At 47.4% G+C, this 16,802-nt stretch overlaps 1 protein-coding gene across 1 annotated transcript in view; it reads left to right on the plus strand.

Moving 5' to 3' along the window:
- Positions 1-16,802, plus strand: part of Pex14 (peroxisomal biogenesis factor 14) — a 137,126-nt gene that overhangs the window by 38,719 nt on the left and 81,605 nt on the right. The window lies entirely within an intron of this gene.

Consider the following 16,802-nt stretch of genomic DNA (forward strand, 5'->3'; position numbering starts at 1 on the left):
TGCTGGGAATTGAACTCAGGACTTCTGGAGGAGCAACTAATGCTCTTACCCACTGAGCCCTCTCTCCTATCGGAATTGTTTTAATTTGACCTAGACTAGACCTTGTCTTTTCTGATATCTTGGTTATTATTTGTAACTGTTTTCAGACTTTGCGAAGTCCAAAGCCACTGTGGTTTTCCTGATCACAAGCTGCCTTATTACCACTGTCAGGAGAGAGGCTGCCGGCAGCGAGTCACACAGATTAGGAACAGGCTGGAGGGCGGCCGGGTGGGTGAGGGCTCACAGGGCGCTGCTTTTCCCTGCCGGGCTTATATCAAGGTTCAGTCCTGTGAGAACTGGGCCCCAGACCTGCTGTGTTTATTTCTTCCCAGAGATTTCAGAGTCCATCCCTGGTTAGTGGTCCCCTCTCCCGCCCACATTCCACACTCACCCTGGCAGAGGGCAGAGGGAAGAAGGTAGAGCAGGTGAACCGAGAGAACCAGGCTCTCTTTGGGTTCTGCTGGTCACACCCAGCAGTGCTTTCTCTTCTGTCAAGTTTCAAGAACTGTTTTATGGCCTTAACCGCATACTTGGCCCAAGTCAGATGAGGGTGGGCCGGACTGGGCAGTGGGGCGGAGACACCTTTGCTTCTGTTGGGTGCAAATGAGGCCGCCATGAGGCAGCGATCACACAGCGCTCATAGGGTCAGCTCACCATGTACATCTCATATGCAGATTTCCTTTGAAGAGAGAGGAGTCAGGTTCATTAATTAAAGGAGTCTGGCTCAAGAGGCCTGTAATTAGAGGTGCTAGAAATCTGAATTTGAAGAGATCTGTGCAGCTGCATTTTGAAACTGCAGGGAGGTGCAGGCTGTCGGGCAGGAATGTGGCTGAACCAGATTTGGGAGGCTCAGCATATGGCAGAATTCTCCTTTAAACTTGTGTTCTTCCCAACTTTCTGTTCTGTTTTTCTTAGGCAGTTGGTGACTAAGTTCACACCAACAGGCTGGTCTAGTGGAGATGAGGAGGGCGCAGGGAGCTTCTTTAGCTTCGATGCTGAGCCCTCAGAATGGGGGGCGGGGGTGGTGGTGATGTCCTGGATGTAGGTCTTGAGAAAGCTAAATTTCTTTGTGACAGGACCCAGGGAACAGGAAGGGGAAACAGTGACTGCGGTGCAGGACATCTGAACCCGGCGCATGCTGGGCTCCAGAGTCCCTCTCTGCCTTGGGAGCCTTGTCCTGCCTCTGCCTTCCTCCAAAGCAGCAGGAACGCAGGCTTATGCCCAGGAGGAGCATCAGGATGAGTTGTCTACACTCTTCCTCCTTTCCTCCTGCGTCCTAGGTCACCTGTTAACATGAGCCCTTCTGTCGAGTCCTGACCTGTCTCTTCATTTCTCCATTTGTTATTCACAGGGCATCTTCTGCTTTGGTACTTTTTCTCCTTAAAAGCAACTCCCTCTGTCCCATCTTTTTATTTTATTTTGCTTGATTTAGTAGCACTTTTTGTTTATTGTTACAAACTTTGATTTTGTTTGTTTTTCTTTTCATTCCCCTGGCTACTCTGGGATGTGGCCAACAGCCAAAGAGTTAGGGTGAGGAGGACAGAGGGGCTAGGCAGGGAGAGTCAGGGTGAAGAGGTGGACGAAGGCTTCTTCCCCTCTCCTTCTGAAGACCTGTATGGTCAGGCACCGCCCAGGATTGTGGGCCCAAGATGCAGCAAGCTCTTTCTGCCTCCGGCTTCATGGTCTTGGGGGTGTTTTATAGACCTTGTCATCTGCAAAGGGTTGAAGCAACGGCTATGTGGCTTAAGGGACAGTGCCCTCCGCTCTTCTTCCGTTCTTGGGTACGGTGCACATACTGGGAAATCAGTGAGCCCTTCAGCCAAGGAATAGAATGACATCTCAGTTCACTGCATTTACCATATGCAGATGTGATCCAATTAGATTGAAACCCATTTAGCAGAGTGGTTTTGTGAAATAAATAACTTTTGAAGAAAGGGCACTGAATGTAGTAAAGTGGTGTTTGTTAGGTGAAGGCTTGCTGCCACAGTGCTCTCCGCCTGCCCACCTCTTGCCCCAAGATGCTGATTCCCAAGCAGCCTGCATGGGGCTCTTTAACAGGAAAAATGCTCTCCGTCACTTCCTGGTACAGGAATCTCATCCTTGATTTACAGTACTCAGATTGTTAGCACTGTTGAAAGGGAAACGGTGTGAAGGTCCTTGTGTCTGCTTTGTCCTCTGTGGGAGAAAGGGAGCGAGTCGTGTTTCTTCCCTTGTGCCTGTCATAGCAGTGCCAAAGGGGTCGGCCACGCTCCGTGTCTTCTTTTCTTCACACTCCACACCGTATGTGGGTGGGGGGGGACGATTTCGAGAGCCTAAGTCAGAATTTTAGAAGAGTAGCACACTTCTGAGATAGTAGAAAGGTTTCCCTTGCACCCTCTTTTTCTAGCCCCCCCTTCTCATCCCAGCCACGGCACACGCCAGATAATGCGCTGACTAGGTCTCCCTATTAGACGCTTGGTGCACTAGAGGCTGCTGTGCTCTCTGCCGGTCCTTTAGTGCACATGGGTGTGCTGCACTAAGTGGTCATGGCAGAGGGCAGTGAGAACTGTGGGGAGAGCACAGAATGCTCTCTGGAAGGAGAGTGCTTAAAAGCTAGAGGGGGCAGCGAGGTGCTGGGCTTGAAAGCACCTGGTGAAGATACTGGGACTCTCAGGACTGTGATCATGAGTCCTGTCTCGGGGACCAGTGCTCTAGGCGTATAATAGGCTACCTGATTACAAAGGCGTTTCAGAGACCACTTAGCCCTAGGCCAGGCTGTGTGTGCATTAGGCGCACTAATCCTTTGCCGTGACGCTGGACTGCAGTTGGAAAATTGCAAGTGTGCGTGGAGTCTTGCTTCAGCTGGGGTAGTGGGTGTTTCTACACAGACCGTGCTCTGTGAGGCTTTCTCTCCGCCGTCCGACGTTACCTTATTTGGCGGAAAGGAGCCTTCTATCTACTAACGACTTTTAAAAAGTAATTTTTCTATTTATTTCACGTGATCCTTTTTCTCATTGTTGTGATTTAACATATTAATGTGCAGATAAATATAATGGTGACACATCCGGTCCTTGGGCCCGGCATGTTGGAGCAGAAAGAAATACCTAATTGCATCAGAACCACTAAGTTCATGTGTGTGGAGCCCATCAAGCTGAAAGCATCCAGACAGCATCTGCCGTTATCAAATCACTCACGACTCCAGCTAATTAAAATAGAGCTTCATTTTTCTGAACCATTGTTTGGCAGGAATTCGAAACGGGTCTAACCCAATTTCTGCGTGTTTATGAGCCTTTATTATATCAGAGGTACTTTTCTGTGAATGTACAGGGCACTGCTAAATGAATTGATCCACATAGTAGCACTGTGGACTCACTGTGGACACACTGTGGGCTCACTGTGGGCTCACTGTGGGCTCACTGTGGACACATGGACACACTGTGGACTCACTGCGGGCTCACTGTGGACTCACTGTGGGCTCACTGTGGACTCACTGTGGACACATGGACACACTGTGGACTCACTGTGGACACATGGATTCACTGTGGGCTCACTGTGGACACATGGACGCACTGTGGACTCACTGCGGGCTCACTGTGGTCTCACTGTGGGCTCACTGTGGACTCACTGCGGGCTCACTGTGGGCTCACTGTGGGCTCACTGTGGGCTCACTGTGGGCTCACTGTGGGCTCACTGTGGGCTCACTGTGGCTCATTGTGGTAAACACTGTGGGCACACTGTGGGCTCACTGTAAACACTGTGGGCACACTGTGGGCTCACTGTAAACACACTGTAGGCTTACTGTGGACTCACTGTGTGATCTCTTTTCCAGCCCCTGGTTTCTAGACATTCTCCTGAAAGCTTCATGTTCTCTTTTTAGCTTTTGCTCTTTGTTTTTCTTTCTCCCCTTTTGTAGTAAAAAAAGTAAACTTTTACTTTTAGCTTTTCTTTTCTTTTTTTTTTTTTTAAAGGAAAAACTGTTTCCTTAATGTTCCTTTTTCTTTTGGGTGTGATCACCTTCCTCAGTTCCTGCTGTTTTCTGTTCCCTCCTTCCTCCTTTCCTCCTGCCTCTTCTCCCTTTTGCACCTTTTGCCTTTTTGTCTCCTTTCTGCCCACCCCTCCCCTGCAGTGTTCTGCGCCTTGGTCTCTGAGCCGGGAGACTGGGAGGAAGAGCTACCTGTGGGGGCGCAGCCTGCTGGCCGAGGGCCGTGACGTCAGCCAGTGCTGCATCTCTGTTTGCTTCTGTGCTTTACTTTTGGTTTTAAAAAGGTTTTTCAAACCACACCTACTCCACTTTATAGTCTAATAGTCCTCTTTGAAGATGAAAGAGCCGTATATGCTAACTAATTACTCCTCGTAACCCTGGTGCGCGGCTGAGGCAGCACCAGCCCATTTCACAGATGCGGAAGCGGATGACTCTGAGAGGTCACTGAGGAGATTGGTGACTGCAGTAGAGCTAAATTGGGGCATCTTTGGCTTTGATTCTTGATGATTACATCATTGGGGAGTCACCTTTGCCTCCCCACGAGGCCGGTATTTCAGGTGAGATGCAGAAAGGTTTCCTCTTTCTCCCTTCTCTTCATGGCCTTGGAACCCTCTGGAGTTCTCTTGCAGTCTTCAGACATTAAATGAATTTCTAGGTGATTCCTGGGAAGAAGGATGCCAAGCCACTTTCGGGCTGGTAAAAACCCTGTCCATTACGGTCTCGGTGTGGAGTTGCTCGCTCTGATTCCAGCAGCTTCCCGTAAATGTGCTCACGTCACACATGCTGGCCGCAGGAACCAGAGTGTTGTAGGAAGTGCTGCCATGTTTGATTGAATTTAGCCATTTTGGAATGACAAGTGTATGGAGTGGTCTCTCGAATTTCTGTGGCCTTTGTTACTGCTAATGGGTCCTGACATCACAGGTGTCACTGGCTCTCCAGAAAGGGCTTGGCTCCTGTCAAGCCAAAGAGCAGAATTCTTAAAAACCTTGGTGTGGTGAGACCCGTGCTTGCTGTGCTTACAAAGTAGAGAGGCTGTGTCTGTGGAAAGGGTTTCAAAATGTGGGTCGGGAAATACTGTTTTATACAGTGAGAAGACTAGTGTGTGCCAGGGTCAAGAAAGGAGAATTTAGGGGCTGGGGATTTAGCTCAGTGGTAGAGCGCTTACCTAGGAAGCGCCAAGGCCCTGGGTTCGGTCCCCAGCTCCGAAAAAAAACCAAAAAAAAAAAAAAAAAAAAAAAAAAGAAAGGAGAATTTAAATCATTCTAAAGAGGGAGTTCTGACTGCCCAGCACTGACTGGATGCTCATCTGTAATGCCAGCAGCCTGGGAACCTGGGGTAAAGGCTAGCCTGGGCTGCATAGGGAAGGGGAAGGCAGTGAGCCTACAGGCTCTCTAGGGAGTGAGGAAATGAGTCCCCACCACCGTAAGCATTTAAGTAGAGGCTTGCAATAGTTTGTCATGGTTAGTGAAGAGGGGGAGGCCTTGCTAGTGAGTGGGACCAGGTGGCCTCAGGTTGCTTTTGGCCTCTTCTTTGCCCTAGATTTTCTTGTTCCCTTTGATTTTCTAAAACCTGGCCTACTGTGAGGACACAGTGAATGCTCAGAAACTACTCATTATTTAATTGTTTGCTTCCTGATTCTTAATCTAACATGTAAAAACTCTTCTCGTGCAGTTCAGAAAACCAGCGTCTGTTTCCTCCCCCTGCATACCCCCCCCCCCCAGTCTTTCTGGATGGCCATGCCTTTCTCAGTGGCCATTGAGAACTGTATGAAAAGAACTAAACCAAAGCCTCTACAACTTCTGGATAGGAACGGTTGCAAATGGATTGAATATGTTCCCGTTTTACTAAGCATAGTGTCTAGTATATATTTAATCCTGATGACTTAGTATCATCATCTCAGATGTAAATGTTTATGTTGTGTTGTAAGCATAGGCCTGTTTCTAGTAAACCTTGTTGAAATACAGATGTGTTTTGTATTGGCCCCTTCTCAGAATGGCTCACCATGCTAAGTGACCCCCCAAAGTATTAACTCTTAGGGTTTTTTGTTTGCTTCTCATGGATGTTCCTCTCTGGAGTTTGCTGTCAGCCCTTTCTGTTTTTCCTTCTGTGTCTGTGTTCTCTAGGTGGCCTCCTGCTTGTTAGCTGCCTTCTCCTGACATTGCATATCCAGGCTCGCACTAGAATAAGTAGTACCTATGTGAGGATGTTCTCTGCATGGAAGATGGATGTTCCCACGTCTCTTGGTGGTGCTTCTTTCTGCCTCCATGCCTAGCCCCACCCATCCTCCAGTTAGGTTAGTCCTTAAACAACAACAACAACAACAGTGACAACAGCAAACAAGGTCTTTGTACAGCCCTAGCTGTCCTAGAACTCCCAGAGATCCTTACAACCCTGCCTCCTGAGTGCGTGATTAAAGGTGTATATACTGCCAAGGCCCACTAGATGTAATTTTTTTAGAAAAGAAAAAGTTGGGTCTTATCACTAATTTCTCATCTTTGAAATTAAAAAAAAATTTTTAAGATTTATTTGTAAGTACACTGTAACTCTCTTCAGACACACCAGAAGAGGACATCAGAACTCATTACAGATGGTTGTGAGCCACCATGTGGTTGCTGGGATTTGAACTCAGGACCTCTGGAAGAGCAGTCAGTGTTCTTAACCACTGAGCCATCTCTCCAGCCCCTAATTTTTTTTTTTTTTTTTGATGAGTATATGTGTGCACACCCCTCTGCCTCCTCCCCTCCCTTCTTCTTCCTTTCCTTTCTCTGCCTTTCTCTTATGCTTGTGAGATGTGCCTGTGGATTTGGGCCCTGTAGGTATGGCAGGTCAGAACAGCCTCAGGCTTCTGTCCTCACTTAGCATTTTGTTTGAAGTAGAGCATCTCTTGCCTTGTTACTGCTTTCACCACAGTAGTGGGCCCATGAGCTTTCAGGGACTCTTTCTAACCCCGCTGTAGCCACCTGGGATTTCAGACACCTGCTGTCTGGCTGGCTCTGTGTGGGTCGAGCATTCAAGCTGAGCTCCTTGTGCTTGTGCTGCTTCTCAGCCCTTTCCCAAACTAACTCTGTCCTAAGACTGCATCCTTGGCCCTGGTGGGTCTCGTAGACCTCCTAATGAAGTGGACTTAAATGAAATAATTTAGCTGCGCAGTGGTGGCACACTCCTTTAATCCCAGCGCTGGGGAGGCCAAGGTAGGCAGCTCTCCAAGCTCAAGGCCAGCCTGGTCTGCTGAGAGATCCAGGAAAGCCAGGGCCACACAGAGAAACCTTGTCTCACAAAACTGAAAAGAAAAGAAGAAAATGGCACAGCAAGGGTCATGAGGGTCACATGGCACACAAGCAAGGGGCTTGGTCACGTGGTCCCAGCACAGGGAAGCACGGCACACTGTCATCAGCCGGACACTGGCTATGCTTTCCTCAGACCCAGCTTGCGTTCTGTCCAGCCCTGTTCCCTGCCTAGTTTGAGCAGACTGTGTATAAATAAGGAAATGTAGACACTTGTGTAAAGTTTAGAGAAAGTGACAGAGAAAATGCTCTGCTGTCTGGTGAGTGGGTTGAGGTTTCTGGCCGTGGCCGTGGCGGTGGCCGTGGCTGTGTTCACTCAAGGCCGATGCCCATGTTGTAGAAGCTTTAATCCTTTCAAAATTTACAAGAAATGCTGTTTCCTTTCAGTTACAAAAAAAAAAAAAAAAAAAAAAAAGTCAAAGAGAGCATTTGATTTGAGGAAGCAAAAGTCTAGAAAATGTATCCGGGAGTCCTCGTCAATTTGAAGCATAATGAAATATAAAAAATACTCAATAAAAGCTCCTTTATTACTTTAACTGTTTAAATGTGGAGTTTTTAGCCATCAGGTTAATGTTTTGGTATCATTTTTTTATTTGATTGTGAGCACTTTTCCAGGTAGCTCTGCCACTCGAGAGCTAATCAGATTCCCCCAGATGAGTGGTGCTCGCTGCAGACTGACATCACCGCACTCCCTCTCGCTCCGACGTTATTTTATTTGTCTTTCCTGTAAAAGTTAATAACTCCATGTCCATGTGTTCAAACAGTCAGGGAGAGAGAGAAGGGGGAGCAAGCAAAAGGCGTTGAGCGACGGTGTTTCAGGAAGCTAGTTTGAGGACATTTCGGGGACGCGTATGATTTTCAAGTATCTTACCCTAGAAAGAGAGTGCAAGGAATTAAGACCACAGAGCAGGGTGGTGATTCATAATTCTTTGGATAACAGGAGTGAACTTCCGTCTGTCCCCCACGCAGAGCTGGAAGGAGTTTGAAATGAGTTACCATTGATTTTGAGAAGGCTACTCAATAAAGCTGGCTCTTAATGGTGAGAACTGTGTGAAGTTGGCAGTGATGGTGTGTGCACTGCCTGCTCATTTGACCTGCCCTGGATGCGCGTGACTGTAAGAGCATCAGACCAACGTGCAGAAGCTCATCTCACCTTTGTGGAGAGGACACAACTCTGTGCCCAACAGGGCTCTGGTGCTTAGTAGGCCTTTGTGGGATCTTTTTTTTTTTCCAGACAAGGTCTTACCACATAGACCTAGAACTGTCCTAGAACTCACACAGATGTGCTTGCCTCTGCCCTCCAAGTTCAGGGACTAAAGGCTGGTGCCACCACATGCTACTGTTGCCACTTCTCCCTCAGCCACTGCTCCCCTGCCCCATATGTGTATATCTCTCTTTTTTTTTTCTTTCTTTTTTTTTTTTTCGGAGCTGGGGACCAAACCCAGGGCCTTGGCGCTTGCCTACCACTGAGCTAAATCCCCAACCCCATGTGTATATCTCTTAATAGCTGGAGTTGTTAATAACGGGAGTGAAAGGTTGCTGGGTGGTTCCAAGCCCTGAGAACTGTTACCCTGTGTGATGTGGATTTCCTTGCTGAGCTAAAGATATCTAAATTGAAGTTTAATAGAAGACCTGCTTGAAGTGTTTTGTTTTTTAAATAATTTGCACCTTCATACTGAAAAGGGCCCCCTGGCACGGGTCTGGCATGGGTGTGAACAGCAGTTGTCCATTCCTTACTTCATTCAGTACCTCTTCCTCTTGGGCATCAGAGGTCCCTCCCGTTGTGTTGGACAGTTTGGATGGGACACTTAGGGAGTTGTCTACAGACATGGGACTTGTGTTAGGGACTGTGTTATTGGTGTGTATGACCTAGCCATGAACTTGTTTCATGGGATATGAGGTCATCTGATGCCGCTGTCTAGGCCTGTGTGTGCTGAGGAGGACACTCCCCTCTAGAGACGCTGCTCACATGCCACCATTTGAGCAGTACATTTTCAACTCCTATATTTTACTCTAAGTTTGAAAGTCCTCAAGCTGGCCCTGCCCTCTCTGTTGCGATCACACTTCTGGAAGTCACACTGCTGCTTTTCTCTTGGGCCATAGAGGAGCAGCAGCAGCAGCAGCAGGGATCAGGGCTTGGTCATCATGTGTCAGCCACAGGTCTGCTGCTTGGTGGATCTGAAGGCCATCTTCTAAATTTTACTTTCTTTAATTAACCAATTAATTTTCTTTAATGTGTGTGAGTGTTTTGTCTACATGTATATCTATGTACTACTTGTGTGCCTGGTGTCTGCAGATTCAGGAGAGGGTTGGCTCCCCTGAACTTGGAGTTATGAGCCCTGGCATGGGTGCTGGGAGTGGAGTCCAGTCCTCTTAACTGTTGAGGCGTCCATCTCCCTAGCCCCAGAGTCATGGAACGTAAGCTGTTTATAGGCTGCGGCTGGTCTTTTTTTTTTTTTTTTTTTTTTTTTTTTTTAATTCAAATCCTAGTTGCCCATTATTAGCCCTTTCCCCCCTTAGCTATCTGTCAGAGGTGCCGGTTAGTGACTCCTCAGAAGGTTTTAGTTTATACAGACATTTCAGCACACTCCTGTAACCTCAGCATCTTGGGAGGCCGAGGCAGAAGGGCTGTGAATTCTGGGCCTGCCAGTGCATGTAATGGAGACAGAGCTTCCTGATCTGAAGATCCTCTCCCACGGAACACACAAGCCCATCTTGCCCTGTGATCAGAAGGTGTCAAGCCCTCCAGAGGGAGTGCTCCACACGCCACCTGGTTGTCATTTATTTTGTGTCTAGCCCTAGTGATGACTTAATGCTTAAGGTTGCCACTTTCAGGGACACAACCCCTCTTTGTTCCTGTCACGACCATACCACAGCTTAGTCATGCATGACAGGAGAGAACTTCATCTGGCCCAGACTTGAGAAGTGGGAGCTGGAGTAGTTCTCCATGAGGTAAGCACCTGAGCGGAGCAGTGATAAAGCATAAATTCGGCAAGCAGCAGAGAGGAAGAACCTAGGTATTACCAGGAAGGTCCTGGGGACTGTGTGCTGCACAGCTTTAGTGCTGGAGTCACACGCCACCTTCATTGTGAGCTCACGGTTCTCCTGAGGAGCAGCGTGGACACTGAGTCATTACATTCCTTTGGAGTGATTCAACTCAACAGCTTGACACCTTCATTAATTTTACAACACAAAGCCTGGGTGTTTTCTCCTTCCTCTTTAACAGTGCAGGGAGTTAGAGGGATATTGAAATTACAGGAGCAGGGGACGAGGAAAGGAGCAGGCAAGGAGCTATGGAGAGACGCTGCTCTGGACTTTGAGCTCCCTGCTCTCCTTAGTGCTCCCCGGACCAAGTCCCCAACTCTTGCCACTCAGCTCTGACACATAAGCCTTTTATTTCTGCTCCTGGCGTGCCAGCCCGCTTGCCTTCTCTGCTGAGGTCCCTGCTCCCGTGATCCGTGTATGATGGCATTTCCCTCCTCTTTTCAGTATGGAGGCTATTACAGTTCCTTCTCTAAACAGGACTTCAAACAATCTGCTGCCAGTTGGATTTCAAAGCCAAGGAAAAGGCAAATGTCATCCTTTTTTTCTCCCCTCTTTGGGTAACTGCTTTGTTGACTGCATCAGAAATTAGAGGGGTTGCTGTGGAAATTCAGGTGGGGATGCGTGGGGACAAGGCATTTAAATTTGCTTTTCTTTCCGCCTAAAGGAGAAATTCTTTTCCTTCTCAACCTTTCCTAAAAAGGAACTTTGATCTTCTCAGCCCAGAGGCCGGGGTTTTCATTTCCTCTCTAGCAAGCCTGTGTGTTCCGCTCCTTCTGCAGTGCTGCAGTGCCGACGGACGGACGGACGCTCAGTAGTGTGCAGCATCTGCGTCCCTGCCCCGAGGCTGGCTGCTCTGTGCTCCAGCTTCCTCCGCGCTCTAAGTTGGCCCAGAGTCCTCTGCTGAGCAGAAAAACCTCTCCAAAGTCACCCGTCCCCGAGACCACTGTCACTTGGTACTAAGTAGTGTGTGGTGGTTGGTATAAGGTGGTTTTCCGCCTGCCACATACGTCTCTGGAAGAACTACTCCCATAAAACAACAAAACAGTGGCATTCTGGTGAGCAGTATTTTTAACTAGGGCCAAGGAAAAAAATGTGGATGACAGAGATATTTCACTTTGAAAGGTGGTTTTTGCGCATGTGAAGTTGCCACTTTTCATAGAGGCTTTTACTTCATTTATCAGTGTTTTAAGAGAGACCAGGGTCAATAATGCATGCTTTAGAATTCCCTAAATACAGATTTACACAATAGCCCCTAAAATATATTGTGTTGAATGGTGTCAACTCTTCTGTGCTTTTACAGAGGTATTTTATTCTTTAATGTGAAAAACAAAAGGACCAAGGAAAATAAAACAAAGGAAATTAAGGCCCACAGCATAATTACTGCAGGGCTGGAACCCACAGCAACAATAGGAAGGACACAGTGACCACAGCCAGGAAATTCCAGCTGAGAGGGAGACTCCTTCCTTTAACTCTTTGAGCACTGGGGCACTTGACAGCCCATCCCTCCCTAAGTTCAGTTCACTGTCTGGTTTGTGACTTCAGGCTCTGTGGACAGGTTTTCCTTTCTTCTGTTTCCTTTTCCCGTGGTTAGTATACATTAGATAGAAGTGTGTGCACGCATGCTTGTATGTGTACGCTTGTGTGCTAATTTGTAGATAAATGGGCTAAAGTGAACCTCTCGATTTTGTAACCCTGAGAGGAGAAAGAATTTAAAAAAAAAAAAAATACCCAAAACCCTGTCACTGTCATCTGTTCATTTTTAATGAGCAATTTTTTAAATAAAAGAGGAAAATGAATAGGTGTTGAACCAGCCCGTGATATGTAAATGCCAACTAGTAATTACCTAAAACCTCAATTTTCATTCTGTTTCATCTTGCAAAACATTTCATTTTCCCTGAGTGAAAACACTTAATTTGGGCTGTGTGAGTTAGCCGAGCGGCCACCTCTGGCCTGCGTCTCCACTGGCTCCGGCTAGGGGGCACTTTGGCTCTGCGCTTGGGTTCCTGACTGCGTGTCCACCTCAAGGTTATTCCCCTCTTGCCATTCCAGTGGCTTTGCTCTGAGTGGCGTGCTGTGGCGCCCCTCCCCCTCCCCAGTCTGGTTTCGGGGAGTCTGTTCCTCCTTGTCCTTGCAGCAAATCGTATTGAATTTTGGCTGACCGAGCGAGCCTTCCTCTGCATATTAACTTTCCCTCCTGTACCTGGCTGTGAGACCCTTGGCTTTTCTGCATTGAATTTCACGCCCCGGTAGCAGCTTTCTGGAAGATCCCTTTCTTCCTTTCAGCTTCAGATGTTGTTTCTATCTTTCTGTTTATTGCTGCTGTTTCTCATTCTGCGTATTACAGTTCCCACACACTGACTCTGTTGACACACCTCCGCCTTCCAGCATCCCCTTTCTTTTGCAGGCTCAGAGACTTCTGCTTTGACTTGAGGGCTGTCATCTTTTGGATGTGTTCCTGCAGTGTCTTGGAATGTGCCTTGTGGTTGCCCCTGCTTCCTTCCCTCCCTGGCCTGTGTCCTACCTAGAAAGAGTGCAGAATTGAGAAAGAAAGAGAGCCTGACACTTTGAACTGTAGATCAGAGAGGAATCTGGGTGCAGAAAACCAGAATTATGTTGTCCTAGGACCCTGGATCCGAGTGTGCGTGCGCTGCCTAGCATCTCCAGGCACACAGCCTCTTTAGTGAGATATATGGCTTCATAATTAGCCCGTTGCATTTTTTCACGAGTGCTAGCATCAGCGTTCTACGATGTGTTTCTCTGATTAACAGCTGCTTTGCAACTATTTCCTTGTGCCACGGACGACCGTATTTGTCAAGGAACTCCTGACAGAGTACTGATTTCTTACTAAAACGCAACATTCTGCTTCACGAGGGCTCTCTCCTCGCCGCTGCCTGGCTTTTCAAGTCAGCCCTTGTTAAAACTGGAGCTGGCTCTGCTCTAGCGCCTGTTAACAGGATTCTGGTGTGTCTGCTTTAGAGCTGGAGCGAGGAGCCTTTCACAGGCAATTTAATCTTGTGAGCAGTGTGGGAGTGGTGGAGCACTGAAGTGGGGCTTCAGGCCCCTGTGCCAGTCATTTCCCCCTGCCCTCTAGGTGCCATCTCTCTGGGTTATAAAGGACATGGCTTAAGGATTGTTAAGGTCATTAATTTTTGAATATTTTTTAATATTTTAAGCTGGCTAATGAATGCTCACATTTTAGGAGATAGATGTGTATGTAGTACACAGGAGTGCTGGAGTTGGTGGCATTCCAAATAAGTGTCACCAGAGAGAGTGCATCAGGGCTTACTGTCAGGTGCAGAGTGCCGGAGACTTCCTCAGTCCCCGGTTTGTTGTCAGGCGGGCTCTGACTCCCGTCCCCCTCAAGCAGAAAATAGCGTGTGCTCTGAAGATTACAGTGGTGGCTCTTTTGTGGAGAATGGCGAACATAGGAGCGTCTCCTCAGTGGAGACTGTCAGGACCCTGGACTCTCCCTATCAGGCTCCGAGCACCGTGTAGCGGGGAGCATGGCGCTTGGTGGTGGTGGTGCAGTTGGCCGTGTTCCTGCTCAGTTGGCCCAGCTACCTTAACCCAAGAGTATTTTACAGCCTGAAACCAACCCCAGCCCCTCCTGAGTAATTGTCAGGGACACCGACGTAACTGCAGAGAGGAGACTCTGTCTTCTCCGCTTTTCCTGTAGCTTTAAAGGGATGAGCAGTGAAATTACAAACTTTCCTAAAATCACGGAGTTGGTGGTTGGCAGAGTTACTCTGTTTTGCCCTTTGGAACAACTGGGGGAAATGAGAAACTTTGCTTCTGATTGTTTTCAGAGTTCATCTTTAATTTTAAAAATCAAACTAGCTACTGCTAATTTGAGGTACACTCATTAACAACTCAGCCTAAGAGTGGAGGGCTTGACTCCACAGCAAAGAGGCTCGGGAGCGCTGTGCCTGAATTCTCCGGGCTCAGCGCACTCCCACAGCATGTGCAGTAACGTTCCCAGCTCCATTTTACATCTTTGACATTGAGGCGGAAGATTTGGCCTGAATTTATGTAATTTAGTTGGGCACAAATATAACCCATGAATAGTCACATTCATCCTCTAATTAGAAAATCAAATGATAATCCAGGATAGGCCGCAGGCTCCCCATCACTAAGTCCAACAAAAGCATGCTGTGTGCGTTGGCCCTCTGCAGAGGGAAGTCAGTTGGACTGTTTTGTGAAGTGGATGAAAAGTGCCCAACAGGAGGCTGCTGAGAGGCCCAGACTGAGCACCTTGGAGTTAGTGTAGTGGGCAAAGACCTTTGCATTATGGGTAGGGAGTTTTGGGATGTCTTTTACCATCAACACATGAATCATAGGGCTATAAAACTCTAGATTAGAGAAGTCCTTTACTAGCACCCTGTCAATGTGCTAGTGTCTTGTGGGGAGGGAGGGGAAGAAGGAAGAGTGGCTGAGAAATAATTAGTGAGAGGAGGAGAGGCTTGTGTGTGCTCACACTTGCACAGAGCTGCTTAGCTGGGTATCTTTCTTGTTCAGCACATTATGGGGAGGCTATTAGTTTGGGTGCTTTATACTTTTGCATCTGGTGTAGAAGTATCGATGCTGTTAAATATGTGATTTGCCTGTCGCCTGCATTTTCAGACAAAGATCAAGGGGAACATAAACAAGCCTCAAAAACACTTTATGTAGGTGCTTGGCAGTATTATTTTATATGACTTGAAATTAGTGAGTGGAAACTTTAAAAGAAATTGTTCATATTTTTGCAAGTTTGAAGTGTGCCGGGACTTTGTCAAATTCCCGTTAAAATAAATACGTCAATTTCATCTCCCTTCCAAATTCATTTATCTTGCTTTTTTAAAAGGTGTTTTCTACTTTACCTGATGTTTAAATTGGATTCGCTCGTTTATGCTGTTCTTTGCTCTCTCCCCCACGTTTTCCTTAAATGAATTACTAATGGCAGAGCATCCATCACTCCTCTCTGCAGCCACTTTAAGGAAAGCATGGTGATCTAAACCTTTTAACCTATTAAAGATGATTTTTCCCAATTGAATCAGACCCACCACAGGTGTAATAACTAATCATTTAAACTACACCTGCTATTATGTATTTTTAAGCCATTATGCGTGTTGGATAGATGATAATTCATGTTTATTGCATTGTCCGATGGATCCGTTTTGCCTACACTGGGCTGATTAATGTATTTAAAGAAATAAGAGATGCAATTTTTAAAAAAAAAATTGATGGAATGCGCCAAGCACTGCATTGAGTGCACCATTAAACCCATCAGAACTTTGCTCTCTGACCAGAAATGCATATCCCAAGGACTGTATTAAAAGAGCAAGGTGAAACCTGGGCGTTTTAGTGGTGCGATTCTGCCTTCTTGCTCTATCACGGCGAGTTTTGGAAGGATGCAGGAAGGCTTTTTCTTTGTATGGGTGAATGATAGGGGCTGTGTGGTTCACATCTCCTGCCCAAGGCCTGTTCATCCACATTTCCTGTGACACGCAGTCCACACAGCACAGCCACAGAGCCTGCTGCGTGATGCCAACACTGTCATTTTCTCCCACGGAGAAAGTGTATTATTTTCTCAGGTGAACACAATTATCCCTGAGCCGTCTGAGTGGTGCGGATTGGTGTTGACCCCAGAAGGCCTGTGTGATGTGTACCTGTCCCCTCTCTTCCTGGAGCATAGCGTATCTCCCCCCTGCCCCCACCTGTCCTCCTTCCTCTCCTTCCTCTCTTTTCATCCCCCTTTCTCCTTTGCTCATTCCTTTTTCTTTTTTTCCTATTTCTCCTCTTTCTGTCTTTCCTCTCGTACTTCTCCCTCTCCAGTCTCTTCACCATAATGTAGAGGTTTGTTAGATGTTTTTCTTTTTTTCCCCTGTAAGCTGAGGTGATCTACTTGAGAGGGTAACACCATTTTTGGGGTTCTCTTTAGCCTAGAGCCTAGAGTTGTCCTGTAGTCTGTGGCGGAGGTCAGGGCAGTTTGGGATGTTGAGATCAGTAGTGTCTATGAGTGACAGGTCCAGACCTGGAAGGCCAGCGCACTGAACCTAACCTTCCGGAGAGGGTTTATCTGCAGAATAAGGCGTTTCTCTGGCTTTCCTCCTCTTCTCTTCCTTTCTGCTCTGTCTTTATTTCTTTGTTCCTGAGAACTCTGGTCTCAGGAGGGGATGTGCAACCTGAACGAGACTCCCCGTTACAGGGCTTGCTGTTTGAATCTCTGCTCAGGGTTGCCCTTACTGTAGGATCACAGAAACATCCTTACTCCTGGCCCCCAAGAAGTGAGCTGCAAGACCCGTTACCTTACCTTAGCAGGAGACCATGCTTTCTTTTGGTTTCGATGTGCTGAGTAGTGCTAGCCATTCTAACTAGCCTCCCTTTCCCACTGGAGCAGCCTGGTACTTCTTGGTCTGTAGGACCAGTGTCTGCTGGTGGCTGGCAGTCAGGCAGTGTGTAAACCATGCTTTGCATGTGCCGAGCGGTGTGGAGGT

This window comes from Rattus rattus, chromosome 1 (assembly GCF_011064425.1).
Source record: "Rattus rattus isolate New Zealand chromosome 1, Rrattus_CSIRO_v1, whole genome shotgun sequence".
NCBI classification, from domain to species: domain Eukaryota; kingdom Metazoa; phylum Chordata; class Mammalia; order Rodentia; family Muridae; genus Rattus; species Rattus rattus.